Source organism: Labrus mixtus, chromosome 8, assembly GCF_963584025.1.
Source record: "Labrus mixtus chromosome 8, fLabMix1.1, whole genome shotgun sequence".
Taxonomy (NCBI): domain Eukaryota; kingdom Metazoa; phylum Chordata; class Actinopteri; order Labriformes; family Labridae; genus Labrus; species Labrus mixtus.
In genome coordinates, this window is record NC_083619.1 from 22,757,647 (window position 1) to 22,765,414 (window position 7,768).

Below are 7,768 nucleotides of genomic sequence, written 5' to 3' on the forward strand. Positions count from 1 at the left end.
GGCCTAGCCTTTCTATTTGCACTCATTGCTTGCCATTTACTTTCCTGCTGTGACGGAAATGTACCAAACACTCAAGCCTTTGTACCCCAAATCACGTGCTACACCAATGGGCTTTACAATCGATACAGCACTGGATTCCTTCTACCTTTTTTCATTGATTCAGATAAGAAATACTTGATGAAGAACCCTTCATAAAAGGGAAGAAATCCATGAGTAACTTGAGACAAACAAACAGTGGTAAGCTCCCTCTAACAAGACGGACATACGTGTATTCGATGCCATATGTACACAATGTACGGAACAGCATGTACACTTGGCTGCTGTTCCAATATCAGTCTTGGTAATCCTTTACTTTCTATTTCAGTTACTCTATGTATTCACAATTCCATTTGAAAGCATTATTTTTATGTGGTTCCTGTGGAGACAATGTAAACCAGATAACAGCATACAGTTCAATGTAAAATGTAGAATACTTGTATAAACCTTTCTGTACATATTTTGACATGTGAAATGTTGGTGTTGGAAAAATGAATATGACTTATAGCTTTAGGTGTTGATTCAAAAATAACTTTCTCTCGTATGACTACTGATCCCTAATTTTCAGGATGTAACACAAAGTTATAGGTCTTTTTAAATGGGTCATCAGCGTAACAGCTGTGAGGTATAGCAATTGTGTGGGGTTGGCTGGGGTTGTGATGCTGGGGCCTACAGCAATATATTGTAACAGGGCCCAGAATTCCTCATGCCCCTGCACGTTATATAAATATTGGGGGTGTAAATGGGACCTTGGAACTGATCCACTTTCCTCGACAGGCTTACAGAGTATGAGGACTTAGAGTGGCCTTAGTCATCATTCTTTCCCCCAGTCCAGTAATCAAAGTACTTGGATGACAGTTAGCAGCGATATCCAACTCTTGGGACTCGGCTGCTCGGTTCTAAGCATGGCTACATCAGCACTTATGACTGACAGCTTGAATCATGTGTTTGCTGAATTGGACTCTAGAGATGTGTTGGGGTACATTGTCCATTCAGGCAGCTGCCTGTGCAGCATGTCTTGTCTGGACATTGCTTGTAAATGTTAAGAGCTTCGTATCAACATTCTGGCTGACTGCTACAAGACAAAGAGGGGATCTGTGCTGCTGATTTTGTGTATTATGGCTGATTTCCTAAACCTATTTATATGAAAAATTACACATCAGCTGTAACCATCAGAGCAAACACATCCCCCGAGTGGCTTGGAACACATGGTGTCAAACATGAGAAACCCCTGTGGCTTCATATGCATATGCCTCATTATGGGTTAACTGTAGCATTGCAATACCTGCAGAAAGCTGAGATGGATGGACAGACGGAGGCAGGGGATAGGAGAGAAGCTAGATAGGTAGGCTGGAAGATGGGCATATCGAATAATTCTATAGCAGAGAGATGTCATTATGACATATTTCTGAATAACACACCATCACCTAACACGTCGTCACGATCCTGCCGGGCATGACTCTTTATTAAATGCTCCCTTTTTATCCTGTGCAAATGAATCTTCTTTTCTACCAAAGGAACAGATGTGTGGAAACAGCTTGAGATTTTTATATTACAAGAAAATGGGATTTACCACTCCTCTTGCATTCGCACAACACCTTAATACGGAGTCCCATTAGCACCAAATGAGGATGAGTTATTCACTCTGAGAACAGTTACACCCTCTAGTCCTCAGGGTGACAAAAATGATCTCATTTGAGGAAGCTCATCTGGTTATGTGGCACAATAATGACTCCGTATGAGCTACCTTTAGAGACTCAAGTTCAAGATATATGCCATTATCACTTGTTCATTACTGTGGAGGCTTCTGGCTATGACAGATGATATATGGCCTCACTGCCACAGAGTCTGCCGTAGCTGTCTCTCCTCTGTTGAAATGTAAGAAGTACCTGCCAGGACCCGGGGCTCTTTAAGGTCTATATTGCAGACACATTCCCCCCCGAAGCCAGCACTGTTATTAAAGAATATGTTCCCTCTTTAGACGGAATACAAGACAAGATCAGGTCTGAGAGACAATAAATATGCATTTTGCAAGCCTGTTGAGTATTCCAGACAAAATTAGCGTCATGAAATGGAAGAGAGGATGTGAATTGGGGGGGGGGGGGGGGGGGGGGGTAAATGGCGAGCCACCTGAGCTGATAATCCTGTATTATTCAGCAGGTGCAGATGTGAATATTCACACCACTGGACACTCTCCATTTGTGCACATGTACAGGCATGCGACCGGCTAATGGAGTCTGTGGAAAGTGGCTGTTCATGTTTGTCAAAGAATTGGGGATAAGTCACACATCTGAATCGCCATCTGGAAATTGGCTGCAACATTGCTCAGCCCCAAACCTCCAGGTGACACAAAGGATCTACTCAGCAATGCAAATTAGCAGGGAGGACATTTGAGGGAGTGTCCATCGAGGCTGCTTGGAGGCTGAATACGAGGCCAAAACATTACATCTCAGTAGTTTCAAATATTCATTTATTTACCAGATTGGACACACTGAGGTTGCCTCCAAGCCCTTTCTGGTGAATTCTCATCCTGGATGTAATGGTTTTTAACAAATTCATGCATACTTTGAAGACAAATCGGTGCTAAAAGAGCAGAAACACAAATCCATAGCTATTCTGCATCTTCTTGGAATATTTTTCACCTCCTTATCAGCTCTTACAGAAGCAACCCCGCTGAGTATCATGTAATCTTCTAATCTCTCTCCCTTAGGCCACACATATCCAGGTATGTGTAGTTAGATCTGTAGTGAGGCAGCCAGATTCATCCTGAGATAAACTGGGACAACATGATGAATAGATAATAAAGGCACCCAGGGGAGAGCGGTATCCGGGTTAACTCCGCCGCATAAAGATACCATTTGTAATGATGGCTGGAATCAACAGGGAAGTGCAGTGAGCACAGCTAACTGGGCTCCAAAGTGACCAAATCAGTCCTGACTTTGCTGATGCAGCAGATGGGGAGAACAAACCAATTGTGGCTGTGACAACAAGAAGCGAGGTGATGAAGTACCAGCGAGCGGCCTATCTGGGTCCCACCTGCTCTCAACTGCTACAAGCTACCAAGTGCTAAACACAAACAGTTGTACAGTGAGTTGTAAAGTGTTGAGATGTCAATACTTTGGGATGTCAATGAGGTCAATTGATTTATTCAGAGTTCAGGCTCTGACCTCGTCACTCTTAGAAAGCTCCGCAGAGACCCAGCAGGGACAGTAATGAACATCTCCTCTGACGATCCATTATACTGAGCCTGATACCAGCAGATACGTAAAGCAGCTTCTGTGTGGGCAACATGTGGCTATTCTCCTGCTAGACACCTCAGACTACTCAGGAAATGTTAGTATTAAGTAAAACTTCATGGCCTCAACATAAACTTCTGACTTTTACAGGAAATATACTGTTATTTATATTTGGTACGGTAAGTTGAAAAGTTAAAACCCTAAACACACCATGATCAATCATCACAATAAAAAAATCCTCACAGGCGTCACAATAAAAAGGTCAAAATCTGCAAGAGAAATTATAATTCAGCATGAAGGTTTGTTCTTTAGCATAATAATATTAGTTTGATGTCTTAAGAAAATACATTTTTTTTCAAATTTTTTGTAATTTTAAGAAGATTGTGAGTCGTCATCACGTAGCCAAATTTGAAGTAGGCTCTGCCAAAGATTGAAAATAAGTGACGCACATGGCCTAGCGGTTGGGTTATGCCCCATGAGGAGGCGATGGTCCTTCAAGCAGGGGGCTCCTTTTCTGCACATCACTCCCCACTCTCTATCCACTATCCTATCCAAATAAAGTCTGAAGCCAGAAAATAAATCGAATATTGGAGTTTGCAAGTCGTCCCTGTGCATTTTCTGGGTACTCTGGCTTACACAGTCCAAAGACATGCTTGTTAGGTTTGGTGACTCTCTAAATGCCAGTAGGTTTGTGTGTGCCTGGTTGTTTGTCTTCGTATGTCAGCCCTGTGATTGACTCGCAACCAGTCCAGGGTGTACCGCGCCTCTCTCCCAATGATCGCTGGGATCAGCTAAAGCCACCCACTCTGAACGGAAAACAGCGCTATAGATAATGGGTGGATGGAAAATGATTTTCCTACACATGGTTGCCACGAATTAACTATTTTAATATTGAAAAGATTCACTAATGTACAATATTTTCAGGGCCCCTGTAAGTCATGGTTCCCCTGTAATCATCATAACTTTTCACCCCCGATACAGCACTCTGTTTGCATGCCTGGTCAGGTATTCTATTAACTTGTAGGCTAGGCTACATTTATTTCTGACCCAGTCTTGGATTTAAACCATTTCAAGGGAGCTAATTTGGAAAGAGTAGCATCACACTATAAGAGGAAATATATTGTTCACAATACAAACTGCTTGCATCAACATGTTTTCATGACTTATTATCAGATGAATGACTAAATTGTTGTGTTGTTGTTACCTTAAAGTTAACACTTAAAATCAACAGAGGTAGCTGGTCCTGTCAAAGAAGCCCGCCGTGTCATATCGCCATGTTTCTACAGAAACCCAGAACAGACAAAAAAAAAAAAAACGAACCTTATAAACATGCATATTGTGTTTTGTTTCGTTGAGTTTGGCGGCCACCGTAGTTTGTCCTACACACCTAATGCTGTGGGTCAGGGGTCAGGGGTGCGGTTGTCAGTGCGATGCATTCTGTAATATCGCCGCTAGATGTCACTAAATCTAGCGGCCACTAAAATGTCACTAAAATAAACTGCAGAAAGTATTGCTGCAAACAAAACGCGATGGAAAAAATGGGTCCAGAGTTCAGACATTTGGATGTAGTAGGATTAAGTAAATCAAGATTGTTCTTACTGCAAATATTTCACAAAGGGAGATTAGAATAAGTAAAAGACAGATACTCAAAGCCTTAGGATGTCAAGAAAACCTACAAACAGATAGGCCTATAGTTAAAGCTAGCTGGCCCAAAGGTTAAATTGATATTAGCATACCACCAACACATGCTGAACCTTTCTGCTATCAAGGTGAAGGGAAGTTGTGTTTCTGGAAAAGACAAGTCATACTAAGTCAAAACATTTTATTATTTAGCCAAAAAAAGAAGTGAAAAAGAGTCTTTAGAGTTAAGCATTACATTTGGGAGAAGTTCCAAGACAGGAAAGATAATTGTGGTCTGATATTGTATAGCTGTATGCATGACTAGCATGGGACTGTCTTAGCCTTGTGGACTGTTTTTACAGTAAGACTTTTTTTTATTATATCACCAAATGATGTCATGGTAGCAGGAGTAGTTTGAATTAAATGGTTTGTAATTTAGCTAATGAGCAGTAAAGCAGCAAAAAACAAAAACAAATGGAAGGGAGCACTGGGAGTTTAGACTAACTTACTGAGACGGGTGATGGTGTTTGTATGAGTGAGTGGAGGGGGAGAATAACATGAAGTGAAGAGAGTGGGACTCCGTCTTTGCTTGTGTGTCAGGTGTGGTGGAGAAATTCATATTAAGAAGTTTTCTTATGACTGCAGGTGGCAGCTCAGTTTTTTCCACTGTTGCTTTTTTTTTTTTTCTTTTTTTTCTGTTCATATCACCAGAACCTGCAACAATAGAATCTGACAAGCTCTGCTCTAGAAATTAGGATGCCTGCCAGGCCATCACTGCCAGCGAGCCATAAATGTTTCATGTGGTGCTGATATGGTAATCATTGGATCCCTACAATGACACCTTGTGAGAGTTGGATAACGATGGCTGTCTCTCTGGCCTGTGTGACTCTGGACGTGGTCCAACAGCTGAGGCGCCGCCTGAAGAGTGAATCAGCCGGTTTAAAAAAATGCCCCCAATAGGTGGATAAAACGCTCAAAGACGACTGAATGAATGAAGGTGGCGTTATAGGCGTCATACAAAAGTGGCTGGTGGAAGACGCCTCACAAATGCACTCCTCTGAGTTAAATATGCGTCTCGTTTCATGAGGTTTGCGAGTGGGTCCAGGTGCCCGTTGGTGGCACAGACCCAGCTGGAGGATGTGGCTGACTCGCTCTGCTGGCGCTCAGGCTGGCATACTAACAGAGCCGGCGGGAGGGGGGGGGGGTGCTTTCACAGCGAGTTGAAAAGACACCCAGGGTTCAGAAAAACACGACTCCAGCTGCATGTCCACTAGCTTGTTTGAGCTCAGAAAAGTGTTTTTAGTTTATTTTTCAACCTGCAGTTGTATTTGTGATGAGAATATCGATCTTGTGACATTAACCATCAACATCTCCCTTCGCTTGTTGCATGCAAGGTTCTGAGAGATTAATTCTTGGGGTACAAAAAAAAAAAAAAAAAAGAAGAAGACATTTTCCAATCACAAGGGATGAAGCAATAAAAGGCCAGCATGTCTAAAAGAGCTTAATGTATTATTTCTGTGAAGCTTGTGTAAGCCTTTTATTAAAGTGAAACAATCTTGTCAGACACCTGTTGTTCCTGCATGGAGGTATTTATCGTCTGCCTGTGTCAGCACACTGTAATCCCTGGCTAGAACATGGCTGTATTACCAGTGTGACCTATTCTTGGTCATCATAATTTCCTCAGTGTGTGTGTGTGTGTGTGTGTTTGAGAGAGAAAGAGAGAGCGATTGAGAGGCAGACATGGTGTTGAGTGTGTATTTGTGTGTGTGTGGAGTCATTGCAGGCACCCTTCAGCGATTTCAGTTGAGCTTTTTTTTTTTTTTTTCCCTGACACCCAATGTCATGCAGAACAAATCGCCTATTGCTGACACCAGTGATTTCTTGTATCCAGTGCTGAGAAGTGTGTGTGGAGGCAAAACAGTTGGGTCTTACCGACGTGGGGACTTGGACAGTTCTGTGATTAAGTAGTAATGGCCCGGGACGTGACAAGGAAACAAGGGATTTCATCGGTCACGGTGCAAGAAAAAAAACAAACTGCACACCCTTGGGTCTACTGGCTATTTCTGAGCAAGTGCATGATCATTTCTTGAATGTTTTTTTTGCACCTAAACTCTTTCAAACATTATGCAAATGCACCCATATACAGTTTTAAGGGATTGACACACATAAGAAAGTTTATAAAAACAAAGAGGACTCTAATCATCCTCACCACCTTTGCCACGGATTCCGGTGTCTGCCTCCGGGCTTAACCCACTAATTGTGGCCGGAGATCCTCTGGTATTGTTGCATGCCTGTGGCTTGGTTATATTAAGACCTGGGTATTTTAACATCAATAATGGAATCCACTATCAGCTCAGATAATCAGGGATGTGTGCAGACTGATTTATGTGTTGTTGAGGCACAGTGTTTTGCTCCTTGGAGAGAGAGTTGTGTTATTGTCACCCACAGCTTGAGAAACAGTGAGCAAACAGTGAGAAATGGAAATAAACAGTAATTAGAGGGTGATGTTTCTTTGGCAGTATATTATAGCTGTTTGAGATTTTCAGAAATGCACTCGGGTACTCAAGGTGGATCCTGTGTGAGGTAAAAATGGTGTTATGGGGACATCTACTGGACATTTTCAGGTATGTGCGGAGTATTATTTTATTCACATCTTCTGTAGAAACATTGGTTTTTGTCTGTGCTTGTTTTGTAAAAGCAGTTATTCACATTTATTGTTTTTATGCTTTTTACTGTCTTACCTGATTACAGCCAATCATAACCACACTGTCAGTTATCAGAGTGTTTCATTTTATACCTATATGGACCTCTATCTGATACTTAGTTACACGTCTTGGTAATGGTACATCACTTTTTCATGAGTCCTTCAAATGCCC